This window comes from Balaenoptera borealis, assembly GCF_965194805.1.
Source record: "Balaenoptera borealis genome assembly, chromosome: 12".
In the NCBI taxonomy this organism is placed as follows: Eukaryota; Metazoa; Chordata; class Mammalia; order Artiodactyla; family Balaenopteridae; genus Balaenoptera; species Balaenoptera borealis.
In genome coordinates, this window is record NC_138869.1 from 19,027,114 (window position 1) to 19,049,345 (window position 22,232).

A 22,232-nucleotide genomic window follows, 5' to 3' on the forward strand; every position below is an offset into this window, starting at 1 on the left:
ATTAAAATAAAAAATAATTATTAAAAAAAAAATTTTTTTAGTAATAAAAAAAAAAGAGAAAGAATGAAGAGAGCAACCAAACCAAAAAAGAAATCCACCAATGATAACAAGTGCTAAAAAGTATACTAAAACAAAACAAAACAAAACAAAAAACGGACAGAGAGAACCCTAGGACAAATGGTAAAAGCAAAGCTATACAGACAAAATCACACACAGAAGCATACACATACACACTCACAAAAAGAGAAAAAGGGAAATATATATATATATATATATATATATATATATACACACACACACACACACATATATATATATATATATATATATACACACACACATATATATATATATATATATATATATATATATATATATATATATGTATGTATATATATATATCGTTGCTCCCAAAGTCCACCTCCTCAATTTGGGGTGACTCGTTGTGTATTCAGGTATTCCACAGATGCAGGGTACATCAAGTTGATTGTGGAGATTTAATCCGCTGATTCTGAGGCTGCTGGGAGAAATTTCCCTTTCTCTTCTTTGTTCGCACAGCTCCTGGGGTTCAGGTTTGGATTTGGACCCGCCTCTGCTTGCAGGTGTCCTGAGGGCGTCTGTTCTTTGCTCAGACTGGACAGGGTTAAAGGAGCAGCTGATTCAGGGGCTCCGCCTTACTCAGGCTGGGGGGAGGGAGGGGTACGAATGCGGGGCGAGCCTGCGGTGGCAAGAGGCCTGCATGACGTTGCACCAGCCTGAGGCGCCGTGTGTTCTCCCAGGGAAGTTGTCTCCGGATCATGGGACCCTGGCAGTGGTGGGCTGCACAGGCTCCCGGGAGGGGCGGTGTGGACAGTGACCTGTGTTTGCACACAGGCTTCTTGGTGGCGGCAGCAGCAGCCTTAGCATCTCATGCCCGTCTCTGGGGTCCGCGCTGATAGCCCCGGCTCGCACCCGTTTCTGCAGCTCCTTTAAGCGGCGCTCTTAATCCCCTCTCCTCGCGCACCAGGAAACAAAGAGGCAAGAAAAAGTCTCTTGCCTCTTCGGCAGCTCCAGACTTTCCCGGACTCCCTCCCGTCTATCCGTGGAGCACTAGCCCCCTTCAGGCTGTGTTCACGCCGCCAACCCCAGTCCTCTCCCTGCAATCCGACCGACCGAAGCCCGAGCCTCAGCTCCCAGCCCCCGCCCGCCCCGGCGGGTGAGCAGACAAGCCTCTCGGGCTGGTGAGTGCTGCTCGGTGCCGAGCCTCTGTGCGGGAATCTCTCCGCTTTGCCCTCCGCACCCCTGTGGCTGCGCTCTCCTCCGTGGTTCCGAAGCTCCCCCCTCCGCCCCCCGCAGTCTCCACCCGCGAAGGGGCTTCCTAGTGTGTGGAAACCTTTCCTCCTTCACAGCTCCCTCCCAGAGGTGCAGGTCCTGTCCCTGTTCTTTTGTCTCTGTTTTTTCTTTTTTCTTTTGCCCTACCCAGGTACGTGGGGAGTTTCTTGCCTTTTGGGAAGTCTGAGGTCTTCTGCCAGCGTTCAGTAGGTGTTCTGTACGAGTTGTTCCACATGTAGATGTATTTCTGATGTATTTGTGGGAAGGAAGGTGATCTCCACGTCTTACTCTTCTGCCATCTTGAAGCTAACTCCCCTTCCCTTTTAAGTCCTAGACCCCTACCCCCTTTTCCATAATCCAGGATGACATGTATACCTCCGTTTGCTTCACTGTCTTTGGAATCTCTCATTTTATGTGGATTCCCTGTAACTTCAAAATTAAATTTTATTTTCTCCTGTTAATCTGTACCATGTCAGTTTAATTATTAGGCCAGCCAGAAGAACTGGGTAGGGTAGAGGAAAATTTTCCCTCCCTGATAAACTGTTGAGGGGATTAAATTAGGTAATATATTTGAAGCATTTAATAGAATGCTTGGCATGCATTAGGCATGCAATAAAATTAGCTAGTAATATTGATAGAAGTAAAAACAAAGCAAATTTAAGATAAGAATTGCTAGGTGTTACAATCAGCAGCATATTGCCATATTGATGTTATGAGATTTTATTTGTGAGTGCTTTATATTCATTTCATTTAGGAATTACAGCCTATCTTTGAAAGGACCTTACACAAATTACAAAAAAAAAAAAAAATCTTAAGGGAGGATAGAGTCAATATGAATAAAATCACATTTAATTAACATTTCCCCCCTTACCTAGTCCAGTGCTTTGTACATAGTTCACATACAAGTAATCCCTAATGAATAAATAAATAATGGAATGGAAAGATGAGTAGAAGTACGCATGCATAAATGAAAAGCATTCTGGATCATCTGAAAGATGCAGAAAGATTATATTTTCAACATCTGACTTGAGCAGGTTGCCACGTTTCAGCAATAGTTCTAAAGGGAAGGAAAAGTAGGACAAAAAAGAGAAATATTTAGGTATCTGCTTTTACTTCTTTCCTAAGGGAAAGAAAACATTTTTTTTCCCTGACATTAAGTGTGAGCAGAATTTCCTCTGTAGCTTGTGCTACAAAGGAAAAAGATTCTAGTTTCTCCTGGTTTTGCCACTGTCTAGCCATATGAGCTTAATCTCCCTAGAACTTTGTATTCCTCAGTTGTAAAATGAAGTAGAACAAGAGTACTGACAAAGTTTCTTTTACCTTCAAAATTTTGTAATTTAGATAAAGGAGATTATTTAAAGCCACTGCATCAAGGAGAAGGAGGGGATTAGTTTATGAAAGTGCAAGCTGATAAGTCACATCTATTCTCCTGTAGTGGGATATAACTTCTGATTCTGAGATCCTGGCCACTGTTAATCACAAAGGATCATTCACTCCTTGATCAGCTGGAGGCAATGGAACTCAGACTGGATATGAACAGACTGACTTTAAATCCCAGCGCTTGCTACTTACTAGCTGTGGCCAGATGATCTCTCTGTTCCTCTTTATCCTCATTTTGTAGTAAGTAGCAATAAATAGTATATACTTTCTAAGCTTGATTGAGGGGTTGAATGAGTTACTGTAATAAGTGTAGTAGGAGTGTGGCACAGTAAGCACCAACAAATGTCAACTATTAATATTGAAGCTCAGACTTGGTTAGAGGAGTTTTCTAGAAGATGAATGGACAGCTGATTTGTCTCTGTAACTCTACCCTACTAGACACAGGTCCTTTGATGACAAAAGCTATGCCTTTATTTATTCTTCAGCACTAGTTGACAACCAATATATTTGTTGAGCTACATCTATGTCCCAGGCACTGTATAAGCATAGACAATGCATTAAAGAGCAAAATTTGTACATGGACCATACCCTCAAAGAGCTTGAGTGGGACAGAAATTAACAAAACCATCCAAGTCAATGCTTAATTTCATTAATTTACTTAATTTGTTTTTGTTGTATAGTTACATGACTAATTATAACCAATTTTATGCTTATAAATATTTAAGAAAAACATAATAAAACAAATTTTTTAACAGGGATAGATATATTACTTGATACAGTTCATTGTTTTGCCTTCTGCCTTCATATTTAGTCTAAGAAAGCCAACCTGGTCTACGTTCTTTAAGACAGCCTTGTGAACCTCTCTGACATACTAAAGCTGAGGGTTTTATTCATTCAAACACCACTATTCAGCACTGTTCCTAATACTGGGGATGCTTCAATGAACATAAAAATCCCTATCTCAAGAAATTTATATTCTACTTTGGAGAGACAGACAATTACCTAGAAAATAAATGAATACATAAATAAGTAGAACTATCTTATAGTGAAAAGTGCTTTGCAGGAAATTAAAAACTGGGTAAGTGATAATATGATAGCATATGTCTTGGTGATGGTATTAGGTTGAGTGATTAAGAAAAAGCCTCTTGAAGGAAGTGACATTTGAGCTGAAAGCTGATTGATGAGAAGGAGCTTTTCATGGCAGGCACTCATGGAGGAAGAGAATCCCAGGCAGAGGCAGTGATTAATGCAAAGGTCCAGAAATGGGAACTTAGCACGTCGGAGGAACAGAAAACTCAGTGAGGCTGGAATGTAGTGAGTAAGCAGGAGAAAAGAGCTTACAGCAGAAAGAGGAAGAATTCAAATCATCTAGGACTTTGTAAGATAAAATAGGGAGTTGAATTTTATTCTAGGTGAAATGGATAGCTATTGGAAGTTTTTAAGCAGGGGAAGGGCTATCTGATATGTAATTTAGGAAGAACTTTCTAAAATTTAAGATGACTGTAAAGATTATAAAAGGGCAAAAAAAAAAAAAAAAAGGAACGGAAAGTATTAAGAAGTTGTGTCAGTGCTTCATACACCAGACAATGGTGGTTGCTGAGGAGATTTTAAAAATAGAAAGAGTTAGGGTTTATTTTAAAGGTAAGGTCCAGAGGAACTCCTGATACATTGGATGTAGTAGGTAAGGAAAAGAAAACAAACAAACATAATTTTTTTTTTGTAAATTAATAATCACAATTTATTTAATAATCATTTCATATTATAGACTTAAGTGTTACATTTCATCTTAGAGGCCTGTAATCCACAAGTAGTATAAAATGGGATTTATATATATCTTAGCAGGAAATAAAAATGATGTAATAATCACTGTTAATGATTTTCACTTTTAAAAATGAACTGTAAAGAAATACATTTCTATCAAACTTAACAGGACTCCTTCATAGCCCAAAGAAGTGTAATTTAACTCAAAATTTTAACAAGTAAGTTATTAAAAGAAAATGTATAATATAAATTAAAATGCATCTTAACAAGTTCCAGATATACTTATTATTAAATATAAAGATGTTAGCTCTGGTACATAAGAAAATATTTACAACTAATAAAAAGCAGATTGTAGAATATATGTGTTCTATGTATAAAAATAAGTAAAATATTTTATAGTCCAGACCAAGGGATCTTTTCTAAGCCAGCTTTTATCCATGCAACTCTATTACAATACCATCTCATTAGCATTACTGGAACATATACATGCATGGAAGAAATCTAACAATAATCTTTATTTAAAGCTCATACTGCCTTTTGAGGGCCTGCACATCTTCTAAAGTAAAATGTTTGTTTAGTGTGTCTGAGAGGTCATCAAAGAGCTGTTTAATCTGCTCCTTTCGGCCCTTGCTAATCAAGATGTGTCAACATCATCTTAAACCTTTCTGCTTTACTCAGATATAAAAGATGCTGATATACCAAGGAAGGATCTTTATCAATAAGATTATTTTTCAGAGACTGGATGAGGAGCAGGAATGTATCCCCTTCAAGTTTGTTACTCAACGACACTGGCAAGTCTTTCGGTTCAGTGATGGCTAACAGGTGTGCACAGGCTTCTTTATCTTTCCTAGTACTGACGGCGTTTATAACCTGGCCAACTTCGTAGGCATTGTTAGGCTTGGGGATTGGTAGTTTCTCATAGAATTCTTGGGGCCCGTTGCTTGTGTCCCCCTTCTCAGAAGCACGGGAGTCAGTGGAGACGTCCTCCGAGGTCCTTTCAGGCTGCTCTTTACGGCCTTCATTCACCTCTTGAATCTCAATTTTCCTTCTCTCCTTTTCTTTGTTGAACGATGCTGCATTATCCTGAACATTCAGGATTCTGGTGACCTCTTCCAGTTCCATTTTTGCCTCAATAATATTTGGGTCTAGTAGGAGAACTTTATGGAGATCATTTAAACTTTTCTGATAATTCTTGAGTCCTTTGTGAGCAAGAGCTCGTCTATAGCATGCTGTCACATTGCTGAGATCTATCTGAAGCGCCTGGTCACAGCCCTGCTTTGCCTCTTAAAACTGGCCCAGCTTCAAGTAACAGAGGGCTCTGTTTGTATAAATGGCACATTCCTTGTTGTTAATCTTTAAGCATTCACTGTATTTACTAAGGGCATCTTTATAGTTTTTGTCCTTTACACATTGATTTCCTTCTTCTTTAAGGGTTTTAAACATTTTTTCATCTGTGATGCCCGGTTGGTGATGGCTGCAGGAATCTCCCACTTGGTCTGGGGGCGTCTCTGCCACAGGCCGCCAAGCTCGCAATGGTGCGGAAGTGGGCACAGCAGGAATGGGCGACAGCTTCTCCCGCCAGCTTGGTCCATCCAGGGCCATTAACATTTTTCTTATCCTGTTAACACTGTCATTTGCTATCTGGATTCCGCAGTCTATTTGCAACACTGTTTTATAATCCACATAAGCTTTCTGATACTGCTCTAAAGTTTCATAGGCCATTGCTCGGCGAAGAAGAGGCTTGATTGAGAATGGATGAAGTTCCAGAGCCCTGCTACAGTCTTGAATGCAGCCACTGCAGTTTCCGTCTTTTAGGTAACATGCTGCTCTATTTGAATATAAGATACTCAGATCATCTGCACTTCCACTTCCTGCAGGCTCCAGCTGCGCGATCGCCGCCGAGTACCTGAGAGCCGCCTCGGCGAACTGCCGGTTTTTAAAGAGCTCGTTACCCTGGCTCTTCAGGCCGGCGGGGCCGACCAGGGCGGCGGACGCCGGCGGCGGCGGCGGCGGCGGCGGCGGCGCGCCACGTCCGGGGGACGCGCCGGGCCCAGGGGGCGCGCTGGACGCGGGGTCCTCGGCGCCCCGCCGGCCGCTCGGGTGCCTACTGGCGCCGCCCGCCGTCGCCAGGGCCCGCGGCCGGTTCCGCTTGTCCGCGCCGGCCTCCGGCGCCCGGACCCGCCGCGGCGCGCCCCTCTCCGGCCGCCCGCCGCCCTCGCTCTTGCCGGTCAGCTTCTTCTGGATGTTGCCTATGGCGCGCGGCTCGGCGGCGCGCCCGGCTGGCGCCGGCTCCGCGGCCTCTGTGGGGAGTGGATGCGGGAAGTGAGCGTTTGCCTCCAAACAAACATAATTTTGAGAATTTTGGCTCGAGAAATGAGACAGAAGGTGGTGTTATCTAATCAGGTAAAGACTTACTGGAATAAGAGAAGGTTGAGTATATCAACCAGATGTTGACAAACTTTCTCTAAAGGACCAGATAGTAAGCATTTTAGTATTTGAAGACTATACAGTCTCTGTTGTAACTACTCAAATCTACCACTGCAGTGTGAAATAAGCTATAGACAAAATGTAAAAAACAAAAAATGATGTGGTTGTGCTCCAATCAAATTTTACTTAACAAAATTATGTGGAGGGTCAGATTTTAGTTGTAGTTGTAGTTTGCCAACAGATGGTGTAGACAAAAAATTTTGTCCAGGTCCTGTTAAGTTTGAAATGTGTCTGAGACATCCAAATGAAAGTACCAAGTTGGATATTTACTACTGGAGTTCTGAGGAGAGGTCAAGACTTCTGGTTGAGATTTGGGGTTTTTCAGCATTTAGAATGTGTTGAATTTGAGCTGCAATGTTGAGTGTACAGACAAAGAAAAAAAGGAGACTCAAGGATAATGTATTGAAACACTCCAATATTTGGCCTTTTGAGGTAAAAAAGGAGCAATCAGAGAGACAGGAGGAAAAATCATCATAATTTAGTGTCAATGAAACAAAGAGAAGAAGTGATTTCCAGAAGTCATGTGTAGCCAACCATGTTGAAAGCTGCTAAAAGATTAAGGGTAAAAATGAGGCTAGTTGATTTAGCAATGTGGAGGATATTTTGATGACTAATAGTTGAATTTCTGTGAAATGTGAGAAGTGGACATAGCAATAAAAGACAATTGTTTTACAAAGTTTGGCTGGGTAGGGGAGTAGAAAATTTGGGTCACAGTGAAATACGAGCTAAAGTGATGGCTTTTCATTTAAGAATGACTGATGATAGAACATGTTTATTAGTTGTTGGGAATGAGTCATTGGAGAGGGAAGAACCGAGGTAGGCAGAAGAAAAAGAGAATACATGTAAGAATTCAATTCTGCAACAAGGAAAGATGGGCTCAAATCCAGAACACAAGGGGGTGAGGACTGACTTTGTCTCAGAATCTGGAGATTTTGGATAATTCACTTCTCTTTCTTCTTCTGGAAGCCTTATTTAATAGTTAGTGGTGTGCTAGAGCCCATTTGAATCAGCTAGAGAGCACCAGTGTAAGATATCTAGGAATTTTAACTTTTGATAACTTGAAATTGGCCATGCTGTGAGTATTTACTACAGAGTAATAAGCAAATCCTACAAATCAAGACCTTTTTTTTTTTAAAGAATGTGAGAGCGTTGGACTCTTAGTCCCCTGACCTTCGTATCTGGAGACCATTACAGGGATTCCTTTGAGATGTCTTAATACTGAAGTTTCCATGTTAAAATCCCGCTATTCTAACCATTGTGGGCTATTGCTAGAAACTGGTACAGAAAGAAACTCTGAAACCAGCATATGAACTAGGACTCAAAGCACTGACTCTTCATAGTTAACTGGAGTGTTTTCAATATAAAGGGGACCTTGAACCTTAAAAAAAAATCTGAACTATGAAAATCTGTCTGGAATGAGGTTTAATCAGATGCCTACTCTCATGACAGTTTTATTCTTACTCAGTGCCTGGATTTTTGACTTACAGTTGGCCCATGGAATCAAGGTTCCCTTCTTGTGTTGTTCAAATATGCCACTTCCCATTGGTTACTGATGCCGACCTTTTCCCTGACCCTAACTCCATTTGGCTTCCCAAGCAAGGTTTGGGCAGTGGGCTTATCTTTTCTCAGTAGTGATCCCTGTTTTTATCTCTATTTGGGCTTTGCAACTCCCATCAGGATGCTGATAACTTATTATGAATTAAATGTTTCCCCAAAATGCATATGTTGGTTTCCTGACCTCTAGTAAGATGGCATTAGGAAGTGGGAGCTAAATAGGTCCTGAAGGTAGAGCTCTTATGAATGGGATTAGTGCCCTTAGAAGAGACTTGTAAGAGTTTGCTAGGAGAATGGAAAGAGAACATGGTTGTCTGCCAAACAGGAAGTGACTTTATCAGACACCACATCTGCCCAAGCCTTCATTTTGGACTTTCCCGGTTTGAGAAATGTTAGAAATAGATGTTTGTTGTTTAAGCCACCCAGTCTATGGTATTTTTGTTGTAGCAGCCCCAAAATGATTAAGACTCAACCTATACAAACAGTGTATGAGACCTAATTACCCCATAGAGCTTCTGTATTATAAATGGGAATAATGGTTATGTATGTAAGGCACATAGAAATTCAAGCTTATTTTCATTTTTAATTACTGTAAAACAAACCAGAAACTAATTGCTACCAAGTCTTCAAACTTCATAAGTGAAACTCATGCCAGAATAAACAGATGGCTCCAAGCCTCCTTCAAGAAGCACATCCCACCACAGTCAGGACTCGGTGGCATCCAAGTATGTGCCATAAGGGAGCTTAAAAGGCGACATTTAGATCTGCAGTCCTGCACATTATAGGCTCACATGTTTAATAGGATTGGCATGTCCTGTGCCTCTAAGTCAATTATGCTTCTAATAGGATAGTGGGGAGAGGTAAATTAATTCTCCTGAAAGAACCTCATTCCTCTAATTTTTAATAGTTTTCCCTAAGATTTCTCCCTGACTAAATACCTGGTTGAGATAGAGAATAGTGCAATTTGGGAAGGCAGATATTTTATCTCTTTTCTCTTCTTCAAAATATCATTAGATTGCAGAGTTCAAAAACTGTGATGCAAATATAAGTAATTACTTATAATAGTAATTACATATTCATGATCCCATTGGTTAGACGTTGTGATTGGACAGTGAATAAAATGTCCCTGCTCTAGGATCATTCTCCATCATTCTACTAACTAACAGTCTTCAGAAGTGGTGAAAGAAATGAGAAAATTTTTTTTCTTCATTACTTTTATTTTCACTCTTTTCATAAGTTTTCTCATTAACCAAGTTTACCAAGTTTATATTGCAATTTTATATTACTTACACTATTGGAGAAATGTGAAAATTAGAAGTAATGGCAAGAAAGACATCACCAGGCTAGGAGGCAAAAGAGACTTGGAACTGGAAAATCAAAACAGGTCACAAAGATTGTATTTACTTTCATTGATTCTGTCTTGTACTTTCTTGGTGAAGGACTAGAAGTCTCTAAAGAAATGTATCTATGGAATTATCTTCTTTTTAAAAATGTTATTGATCTTATAAATAATAGCACCTTATATTTGTACATGGCTAGCATTATACCGTATATGTCCACATGTATTACATGCATTACGTGCATTACATTTCCATTATTTTTATTTTACAAATGAGGAATGAAACCCAGAGATGAGGAACAACTTGGCTTAAGTTAAACAGACAATGAAAAACCAAGAGTGAAGTTAGTTCTTGTCAACCTGATTTCATTCCTCTTTCCTTTAACTAACAAACTCTAATCGCTTACATCGATATTCATTTATTAATTCAGTTAATAGTAAAGATTGAGACACATCCTGTATCCACTCTATGCTAGTACTGGGTGTATAGTGGTGAATAAAACACAAATTGTCCTTCCCTTATTGGGACTTAGATCCTAGCTGGCTATAGAGGAAACAGTAACAAAAAAATGTCTAAAAAAATAACAAAACATGTAAGACAAGTGTCATAAAAAATGAGCAGCGTGCTCTTAGACAAAGAATATGGGTATGTCTTATTTGAGGTGACAAATAATAAGTGTAGGTCTCTCTAATGATGTGAAATTTAAGCAGAAACCTAGAAAATGGAAAGGGCCAAGTATATGAAAAGTGGGAGAAAAAATATTGCAGGCCAAAGGAACTTGTGTCAAGGAAAGGGTTTGACATGCTTGAAAAACTGAAAGTTTGCCACTGCAATGAAAATGGAAATAATGAGTGAGAGGATGTCAGGAGAAGTTGGAAACGTGGTCAGGGGCTAGAAGAAGGAAAGCATTGCCGGTCGTGAAAGGAGTTTACATTTTATTCTAGGTTCAGTAGGAAGTCAGTGTATTGTTTCCAGGAAAGAATGGCATCATTATTTTATGTGATTCTCTTAACAGTGCTGGTAGATAAGTAAGACAAGTATTATGATGGCTGGTGGGCTAGAGCATGAAAAGATGCAGAGAGCTTAGGTAACTTGCCAGAGTTATACAGCCCTTTAGTCACAAACTTCTCATCCAGGTTTCCCTGCCTAGCCGGGTGGAAATATCCGTGATAAACTTTAAGATGAGAATGAGTACCTCATGGTTTAAAAATAGCTAAACAGTTTCTGAAACTCTACTGTCAAAACGCATAAGTCCTGAGCAACAGAGAAAAAGCCAACTTTCAGCAGTGGATTGCAGTTCTCTTAGCTTTAGAGAGTTTAAAACCAAAATGCTTGTGTGGATTTTTGGCATTGGACACACTGTTTATAAGAATTGTCATTTTTAAAAAAAAAGAATGTGTAATGTTTAATACAGAAGCTTTACCCACTAGTTAGTATCATGAGGATTAGTTAAAGCTGCACAAATACTTTTAGAATAAAGACTGCTAACACGTTAATATATTATGTTCTTGCTGCTCTAAATCAGACATGCTGATATTGGAATTTGTTTAGAAACCTTTCACATACCTAAAGTAAAATTTTAGATTTTCTGCTTTTGTTTGTTGTTGTATCCTATAACAGTGTCTGGCTTAAAATAAGTGCTCAGTAAAATTGTGGGCCATGAAATAAATTAAAATATGACTGCATAAACCCTTTGAAAAATGTGATTATGAAGATACTGATTATTTTGAATTTAATTGCATTTTATGTCAATGGTTATGTCATTTATACTGTTAGTTCTCTGCATATAAAGCAGTGAAAATTAACCGAATATAGTGTATACATGTGTGTGCATGTGTGTGTAGTTTATTCATCATATTGTGAAAGAGTGGCAGCATAGGGGGTCAAAATGTCAGTGTTCTATTCATTGCCCTGTCTCACCACACATTAATTTATAAGGTCCAGAAGATAATCTCTTTAGAGCAGTCTTTAGAATGTTAGGATATACATTTCAAATGTTTTTAAACACGGAGATCATATAGCATAAGGACTTTATTCTTGTCTTAACAAAAGATTTGAAATCCTGGTCACTCTATCCATGATAACTCCCCAGTTATTCTCCATGTAATTCCTGTGCTTGTTTCTTTCTTGGCAATGATGCAAGCTATAATGAATCACTTATTTGTCTACTTCCTGTCTGTCCCAGCAAAGTATACGTTCATGAGGACAGGAACCTTGTCCTTCTTATCTTTCACTTCAGAGACTTGCACAGTGCCAAGGCTCAAGGTGCTCCATAAATATTTGGAAAATGCGTCAACGGGTTAATGAGTAGACTAGGTTCAGATATGTAACTAAGGCTTCTGTTCTGTAAATCCTCATACCCTTTCCCTTTATTCTTTACATCATTTATTCTTCAACAAATATCTTTAAAAAGGCTTTATGTATCAGATACTGTATTAGGCTTTGTGTAGCAAAATGGAAATAAACATAGTCTTTGGGGAAAACAGCCTTTTAAGGGAGGCAGGACCAAAATAAGAAACACGCATAAATAAAATAGTCATAAATTATAATAATAGCGTATGGTAGCCAAATTGGGTACTGATGTATAGGATAAAGAAGGACATGGGAGTCAAGAAAGATTTGGATGGAGAACATGAATGATTTATGAGAGCCTGGGAACGAGGTCAAGGGTCAGTAAGAGACTCCAAGAAGGGACAGTCTTGGGATTTCAGAGGAACATAAAGGAAGAAAATGAGGCTGGAATACAGTGATCGATAAAGAAAGTGAAGCATGGTAAGTTTGGAGAGGTAGAAAACTATCAGATAGGATTGCCTGATAAAATATAGGGCAACCAGTTGAATTTAAGATAAATAGTAATTTTTTTTGTATAAGTATGTCCCAAATATTTTGTGAGATATACTAAAAACTTAATTAGTGTTTATCTGAAATTCAAATATAACTGGGCATTTTATATATACAGTTGACTCTCATTATTTATAGATTCCATATTTATGAATTTATGAATTTGCCTCCTCGTTAACATTTATTTGTAACCCCCAAATCAATATGCGTGATGTTGTCACAGTCATTCATGGACATGTGCAGAGAATCAGAAAGTTTAACTCACCCAACATGTACTGTCCTAGCTGAAGTCAAGGCAATGCTCTACCTTCTTATTTGAGCTTTCATACTATACATGTGTCCTTTTCATAGTCTATTTAGCACCACATATTTCTTGTATATTTGTGCTTTTGCTGGTGATTTTTCTGTTCAAAGTGGTCCCCAAGCTGAAGTGCTGTCTATTGTTCCTAAGCCCAAGAAGATCATATGTGCCTTAGGAGGAAAATATGTGTGCTAGATAAACTTCTTTCAGGCATGAGTTACATTGCTATTGATCATGAGTTCAAATATTAAATGAATCAAATATATTTATGTATATTTAAACAGAAACACACATAATACAAGATTATGTGTTGATTGGTTGATGAAAATGTTCCAACCGGAGGCTCTCAGAAACCTAACCCTCCATTTCCCCAGGAACAATGGTTCTATATTTGCTAATTCAGTGTTGTTGGCAATTTTATACAACATAAGTACTGTGAATAATGAGAATCAACTATATATCCAGCATATATATGTAAATATATATACACACGCACAAGTGGACTGAATATATATCTATGTGTGTGTTATATTTATTTACACTTATATATTTTATATAATTTATAAATGTCTAAAACATAAAATTTTGTAACATATGTAAATATATATATATTTGTTACATATATAATTCTTTTCTTAATCTGGCAACCTGAGATACCATGCAGAGCCTTTTAGACCATGGTTGGTAGTTCAGATGTCATTCTATGTTTCTATGTTCAAAAAGTCTCTGCAGTTTTTTCAGCGAGAGCTTAAAAATGGAGAATAAGTTGAGAGAGGGTGAAATTTGGAAGCAGGGAGAGCAATTAAGTGTCTATTGTGGTAGCTGAAGGAAGGACAGAAGATAAACTGATTTAAAGATAAACTGGTAAAGATAAGAAATAATAGACATTTTTGAGCTTAATTTTGAAGGTAGAATAAGACTATGGGCAAGCCACACCAGCTCCCTCGATAAGCGTGAACAGCCATATGCGTACACATGAGTGGATAGATTGGAGTGAAGGTTAAAGATGGAGGTAGTATTAGCTATCACTTTAGTGGGTCATTAGAAGAACAAAATGGGATAACACATGTAAAGAGGCTGGTGTAATTTATACTTATGGGGAATATGCAGGAAATCTAAATGCATTCTCCCACTGTGCTCACCACTCCACAGACAAATCTTATATTTTGCCATAAATATTAGTTGAAATGATTTTTTTCAGAAAAATGAGTTTCCAGGATAGTTATTTTTAAACAGTTCATATGACATTGTTTTAGCATCAACATAGTTTTCATATCCATGAAAAGCTGCCTGCAAGTGAATTGGAAGCTCCCTTAGCTTTAGCGGTATAGGCATATATTTGTCAACTGTCCAAAGCTTTCTTAGTATTCCACAGGAATAAACATATAAATATTCAGATGCTCCTGTTCTTGGCCAGCATTAGCAGCATAAGGCACCAAAGCCTGCCATGTGATCCAAACCTTGTAGTCTTTAATTCAACACTAATGGCTGAGACATAAGAGCAAACACTTGTTCATGTTCCAGGGTCATCTGCTATGAAATCCGCTTGGCAGGTCAAGTTGGAGAAAATGTTGACACAGAAAATGTTAAATAAAGGTTTGCTTTAAACCTCCATACTTCATAGGGCTTAAGTTGTTTCTGGTTTATGAGTGATAAATACTGCAAGATCAGATGTTAAATAGACCCTCCCATTTCTAGCAGGCAAATGTTGGAAGGGTCCAAGGAATGTAATGGAACGCTTTCCAGTCTCAAATGTAGGGGATAAAATGTTAGAAACCAGATTGTATTGATTTGAGATTAGCTCTCATGTTAAATGAAATGGTTTTCCTGAATTAATTAATGAAACAATAGAATGCATACACATTATTTATTCAAATCGTTTGTATGTATAAAATGCATAGTTTAGTGTAATGCAGTTTTGAAACATTAAGATAGAATGGCACAAAGAAAAAGACAGGAGGAAAAAAACCCTGTAGTTTCTAAATGTCTGCTCAAAGTTCTCTCAATAAGAAATCTGTAACTACTCAAGGAAAAAAGAAAACATCAGTCATGTCTACTAATTTAATCATGTACCCAATCAGTAGAGTCAGAAAGAAAAAGAGTCAAATTCAGTTTGTGGTATGTGCATATGGGCACACGCACGTGCACATACATAGGGATTGAGAAAGTATGGTTGGGGAGGGGGGTAGCAGGTTACATTTCTACCTGAGGCATGGAATGCTGATTTTGTTGGCACCCTGTCTCATAATCTAGTATTCAAGTCCAGATCAAATTTCATGCAAAGTGATTCCATCTTCATAAATAAAAATGTGTCACCAGACTTAGAAGGGCAACACTATTCTCTTCAAGCTTTTGGTAAGGATGTTCAACATTTTATTTGAGCCAGATGGACCTGATCAGCAGATACAGTGTCACTCAGAGTAAGTTTGTGTGTATTCAAGGAAAAGGGAGGAAAGTGACAAGACGTAACCATTGTTAGGCACAGATATTTGTACACCCAAGAGTCTAGGAATGCAAGCTTTTTAGCTTCTTCTGACCCTCTCTTCCAAAATGTTCATACACACACAAAAAACCCTATTTTTTTCTTATTGAGCCTTGTTGTTTTTGTTATTATTACATTTGAATAAAATTTTGAGGTTTCAAAAGAATTATTTTATAGGCTGGCTCATTGCATTTTTATGTTCTAAATCCATACCACTAAGCGTGACTGTAAGGTACTTTATAATCTGACTTCTGTTTTACCTCTCTCTTGTGTGACTTTACTATACTAATAGTGTTTAATCTTCCACTCAACCCTTCTTCTTGCCCTGTGTTTGGAACTTTGTACTTTTCCACCTAACTCTGGTTGGTAATGAGGTCTGACAGTATCACCACCACCTGGGAGCTTATTAGAAATGCAAATTCTATGGCTCCAGCCTAGACCTCAGAATCAGAATTTCTGAGGTTGGGGTCCAGCATTCAGCATTTTAACAAGCCCTCCAGTCAATTCTAATGCATGGTCAAGTCTTAGAACTACCAACCTAACTTTTGGTTTAAAGGCCCAGCTCATGGTCATCTCCTACAGGAACTTATTCACAAATCTTTCTTATTGACCAAATTCCCTCCTCCTTGTGCCCTTAGTAACCCAAATACATCAATGCTTATAATTTTTATTGAAATTATTTGCTTATATTTTTGCAGTAGGGATCAAGATTCTTTTGCTACAATTCCTATGAGTAAAAACAAAACAACAGTGGCCAAAAATTTATTTTCTAACACTGGTTTCCTCATGATTTAGGTAGGCAATATACCATAGTGATTAAGAGAATGAATTAATGTCTGACTCTACCTCTTACTACTTGGGTGACTTGGTGGGATTTGCTTTATCTCTGTGGATCTCATTTGTAAAATGGACATAATAATGTCACTGGACTGTTGTAAGGATTAAATGGGTTAATACATGTAAAGCACTTAGCATGGTCCCTGGTATGTAGAAAGCAGTACCTAAATATTCCTCCCCAGTTTCTCTCTGTTCTCCATCTGGGACCACAATAATAAATATTTTAGACTTTTATTCCCATGCCCTAAGTTTCTTATGTTCTTTTCTGGATTTTTCCTTATTTTTATTTTCTTCTTAATGCTTCAGTGTATGTCTCTTCTGACCTACTTACCAGTTCATTAATCCTGTTGTCAATTGTATCTAATAACATGTTGTTCTTTGAATCTGAGTCCTTAATTATATTTTTTATATTTTACATTTCAAAATTTTAATTTATTTTATAGTTTACAGTTAGTGTTGCCAAATAAAAGAAAGGGTTCCCAGTTAAATATAAATTTCAGATAAGCAAGAAATAATTTTTAGTATGACTATGTCCTAAATATTTTATGAGACATACTTTCACTAAAAAAGTATTTGCTGTTTATCTGAAGTTGAAATTTCACTTAAAATTCTATATTTTTATTTGCTAAATCTGGCAACCCTATTTCCAGTTCTCTACTAAACATTTTTATGACTACACAATTTTTTAGTATATAAAACACTGGTAATTAAAAATCTGTGTATCCAAATATCTGGAAGTTATCCAGGGAATCTGTTTTATTTTATTTTTCTTTCTTTTGGTTTTGATTATATGGACTTGTCTACTGGTGCTGTGGGCAGAATTCTAAGACAGCTCCCAAGATTGCTGACCCCTGGTGTATATGCCCTGTGTAATCTTCCCCCTTGAATGAGAGAGGGAACTGTGACTGTGATGGGGTATTATTCCCCTGATTGTATTATTTTCTATGACAAAGGGATTTTACAAATGTAATTAAGGTCCTTAATCAGTTGATTTTAAATTAATCAAAAGAGGTTTTATTCTTATTCATTCTAAATCAGATGAGTAGGTCAGCGTTGTTTGACCTAATTATATAAACTCTTTAAAAGTGGTTTTAGAGCTCAAGGACAAGAGAAGTCAGAGAGATTTAAAGCAAGGGAGATGCTCTTTGCTGGCCTTGAAGACAAAGTAAATTTCCATGTTGTGAGAGGGACTATGAAGGGGGGCACATGGGAAGAAACTGTGGACATACGTTAGGGACCTGTAGCATCTCCCAGACAGTAGCCAGTAAGAAAACAGCAACGTCAGTCCTGTAGCCACACAGAACCAAAACCTGAACATTCTTAAGAGAGGACCCCCAGCCTCAGATGGGATCACAGCCACGGCTGACACTTTGATTTCAACATTGGAGACCCTGAACAAGGGACCCATATAATCTGTGCTGACAGTGGAAACTGTGAGAGAGTAAGTTTGCGTTTCTTTTCTACTGATTTTTAGTGTGAGAACTGGCCTATATCAAACTACTTACCATTATAAACTACAGAGATTTCATATAAAATTTTAACAATTCTAACTTGAGAAATACAGTCAATCCAAATAGATCCACTCTAGATACATCATTGTTTATAAATATAATCTTGACCCTACAAATATGAGTGTCTAAAAGTACTCGGTTAGGAAATAAGAGAAAATCAAACTTTTTGAGTAAATATGGAGGGTTATTAGGAGACGGATATTAGATTCTTAGATCTGTAAACAGTTGTCATACAGGATTTATTTTTAAAAGCATACTCCCAGTTTGAATTCAATATGGTAAACTAGACTTACATATTTACTTCACTACTGAGAGTCCACTGGAAAAAAAAGTAATAATGGAAATAACTTTAGAAATGCAAAGGAGAAGAAAGCATACCAAAAAAAGGAAACATTTCAACAAATTTCTAGGTGTTGTAAAATGGATAGAATAGGTAGAAAAACTATTTTCCTTAGAAGTGGGAGAATCTGCCCAACAAAACCCCTTTCTAGCCTTTGACTTCAGAGTAATCAGGTACTGAAAGTTTGGGAACACAGTGGGAGCAGAAACCAGAAATTAATTGGAAGGTCCTATAAATTGTCACAACTCGACAATATTTTCTCTCCCAAAGGAGCATAGAGGGTAAACGACAAAGATGTTTACCATGAAGGAAACAATATCCCAAAAGCAAATGACTCTTCTCTAAAAGAACTGGATTATCTCCTTAGGAAAAGGTAAGGTCTTTAATGAGGACACTGGTTCTTTTCTTATCTGAGCATTTTGGGGAATCTGTGGCCAGTATCACTGTCCTTTTAAAGTATGAAGTGACAACCAAAGATCACTAAAAGCAGCAACTTGAAAGAGTAGGAACAAGAGAAATAAATAGACAAGTTTTTTTCAAAGGAAACAGACCTAATTTATAGGAAAAAAATTAAAGTTATAATCTATACAGAAAGATTTAAAAACCTATTACAACCATAAAAAATGAATGGTATGCTATAAAATTTTAAAATCAAGAAAGTTCTCTTAGAGAGTAAGAACATAATTGTCAAAAATTAACAATAGAACTTCTAAATAACGTTGAATAATTCTTACGATATATGAGGAAAGGAAAAAAATACAAAAATGGGACAAACTCAGAAGGTTCAATATTGCAGAGAGAACATTAGAAATAAAGAATAGGAAATAATAGAACATAATTTTGCAGAGATGAAGAAAGACCTAAACCTTCAGAATTGAACCCAGAGCATGCAGCAAAAAAAAATTAAAGAACCCAGACATGTTATCTTGAAATTTCATAACACTAAAAGTAAAAAGAAAGTCCCAAAAATGTCCTGAGAAAAGAAAAGCGAGTTCACTACTAATGAGAAGAGCATCAAAGTCTCATCAGCTATTGTGAATGCTAAAAGTTATGGACAGATAAATTTAAATTTGGGAGGATTGAGAAGGAAGTGGGAGGGAGGGAGAAAGGGAAGAAAGAAAAGACATTTTCAGACACCCAAGTAGAAAGAAAATAATCTCCTGTTTGCCCACCCTTTTATAGAGATAGCCCTCATAACAACCTAAAATCAGAAACAGAAGACTTTATTTCTGGAGAGGAAAAGGGTGGGAGAGAGACTGTGGTTACGGTTACTTTTATTTTATTTCAAACCCCTCTGCAGCCATTAGGTTTGTAACTAGTGTTTATCTGAAGCATGCCCTGATTTAAGGAATTGAAATTAATTAATTAATTATGTTAAATGTCAATTTGGAAAAACTTCAGCCTGACCAACAGAAGCACCTTATTTTGATTTTTGTATATGCAATTAGACTAATTCTGATTGATCATTTAATTATACTACTCTCTTAGTTGTCTATAACCTCAGTCCTGATATAAATAATCAGAGTAGTCAGTACATTTCATAATTATTCAGCATAAATCCTTTCTTTGTGATACAGTCTCCCTTGTCAAACTCCATTTAAAAAAATATCTAAAGATATTCTCTTCATCATACCTGACATGTAACATCTGTGGCTAGTATAAGACAACAAAGGGAATATGCACAATAAAGCTTGCTAGAAAGAAATTTAATTTGAAAAATATATTTTATTTTCACAGGTGGCTGTATATTGCATCTTGTCATAAAATCGAAATGATGTGCTTGGTGTTGGCGTGTATTTGAAACAATAAAGGACTTGTACAGCCATCAAATACCACGTTTTGCTTCTTCATTTTACTGAATTCCAGAGTCACTGTAATATGCTGTTGTATGAAAGAATCTCTAACGGGGTACAATTATAGTTTTGTTTTGTTATTTAATCTTTGAGAGATCACTGGGATTATCTAATTCAATTAATTTATGCATCTCTTGTCTGAACAATTGATTAGACCATTAGATTCAGACTTTCACAAAAAAGCATTAAATATAACAAAGACTGAGCTAAAAACAGCCAGCTTAATTATCACTTGGCCTTGTGTGCAAGGTATATTTTTGGCCACAGGGATATAGTGGTTAACAAGGTAGATAAATAGGTAATGCACCTTCCTTCATGGAGCTTCCATTCTAGTAATTTTGGTTTTGCAAAAGGATGACAATAAAAGAGAAAACGGGGGGCAAATGGAGCCCATGTTCAAATACTAAGCACATATCATTTGCATTTTTAAAACAGCATTAATCAGATGACAGAGGATCTCAATTTTTTATTTTACTTGATGAACATATTCAGGTTTTTCCTCCCAAGAGGAAAAAAATTATACTTGGGACTATATAATTTCTCTGAAAGATGTAGTTGGTCAGAAGTCTCCCCTCCATCTGTAGAGGGAAAGGTAATTCATGAGAAATCCTTTCCTTGTGTTTCTTTCAACTGTACTAAGAGATGCAAAAATATGTAACTAAGCCTTGAGAAGATGGAGACTATGTCAGGAAGAAAGAGATATCCAGAGAGGCCTTGAAAAGATGAAGAAAAGTAGGTACACAAGCCAGAGGCAGGACTAAGTACTTGCTCCAGATCTCCAAGTTCATCTGAGACCAACAAGAACTGCTAGAAGTCCCTAAAGACCATTACAACCCCCTTGTCACATACATCCCACTGTAACGACTTAGTGTTCTTTTAGATATTCACCCTGAACTGAAGCATTTAATTGCCTTCTCTGCTTCCACTGATGGTACCCAAACTCTCTCACTCATTGGGGTGATTTTGTGGAACTTCTTGCTCCTGCCTTTTCTTCTGTGAGTGTCTTTGGCTAAAACATTCACTTGTTGAAATCCCAAATGTTCCTCAGTTTTAAATGAAATTTCACTTCAACTTTGACCATGCCCTTGATCCCTCTAGCTGGAGGGATCTGTCCTTCAACTTCACCATCATGTCATGTCACTCATATAAGATATTTCACATATACCAATATCTTGTGGATATTACTAACAATTGTTTATCTCTTCAAACCATCATCAAATTTCCTTGAAGTGCAGGGGTATGTTTTGTTCAGATGGAAAGAAGCCAGATAGAATTTAATGAGTTTTGAACCGGACTATGAATGCTGACTGTCACTACCAATCTCTATGATCATATTTAAAATCCTTAATGATTCTGAATGCAAATTTTTCATCTATAAAATGAAGGTGCTTCATCAAAATAGCTGTGTGATCCTACTTCTGCTCCACAGTGCCTAACATACTACTTTTAATATGGTAGGCCATTATAAGCATTTATGGAATTGTGAATAAATTTACTTCAAGAGTAAATGATTCAGGGTGATAAAAAGGTATTTGTCTTTCTCTTTCTGACTTACTTCACTTAGTATGATCATCTCTAGGTCCATCCATGTTGCTGCAAATGGCATTATTTCATTCTTTTTTTGTGGCTGTATAGTATTCCAGTGTGTGTGTGTGTGTGTGTGTGTGTGTGTGTGTGTGTGTGTGTGTGTATCCCATCTTCTTTATCCATTCGTCTGTTGATGGACATTTAGGCTGCTTCCATGTCTTGGTTATTGTAAATAATGCTGCTATGAACATTGGGGTGCATGTATCTTTTCAAATTAGAGTTTTGTCCGTGTATATGCCGAGGAGTAGAATTGCTGGATCATATGGTAGTTCTAATTTTAGTTTTTTAAGGAACCTCCATACTGTTTTCCATAGTGGCTGCACCAATTTACATTCCCACCAACAGTGTAGGAGGCTTCCTTTTTCTCCACACCCTCTCTAGCATTTATTATCTGTAGACTTTTTGATGATGGCCATTCCAACTGGTATGAGGTGTTTTGATTTGTATTTCTCTAATATTAGCAATATTGAGCAATTTTTAGATATGTTTTGTTTTTCTCTCTCTGTATATTGCACTTTTCCACTCATTGAGATTGTGCTTATTGGCTTAATGGATGGATACAGCAGGGAACAAGCTTGAAACAGCCAAAAGGGCTTCCTGGCTCTTTCTAAGCCTCAGTAAACAGAAGCAGTGCAATGGACATAAAG

The 22,232-nt window shown here is 37.5% G+C and overlaps 1 protein-coding gene and 1 pseudogene across 2 annotated transcripts in view; both read right to left on the reverse strand.

The window, feature by feature from the left end:
• The window catches only part of CNTN6 (contactin 6), a 675,643-nt gene that overhangs the window by 441,664 nt on the left and 211,747 nt on the right, over positions 1-22,232 (reverse strand).
• LOC309607344 (sperm-associated antigen 1 pseudogene) lies at positions 1,184-6,843 on the reverse strand (annotated as a pseudogene). The gene has a single exon. The product of its transcript is annotated as a sperm-associated antigen 1 pseudogene (transcript).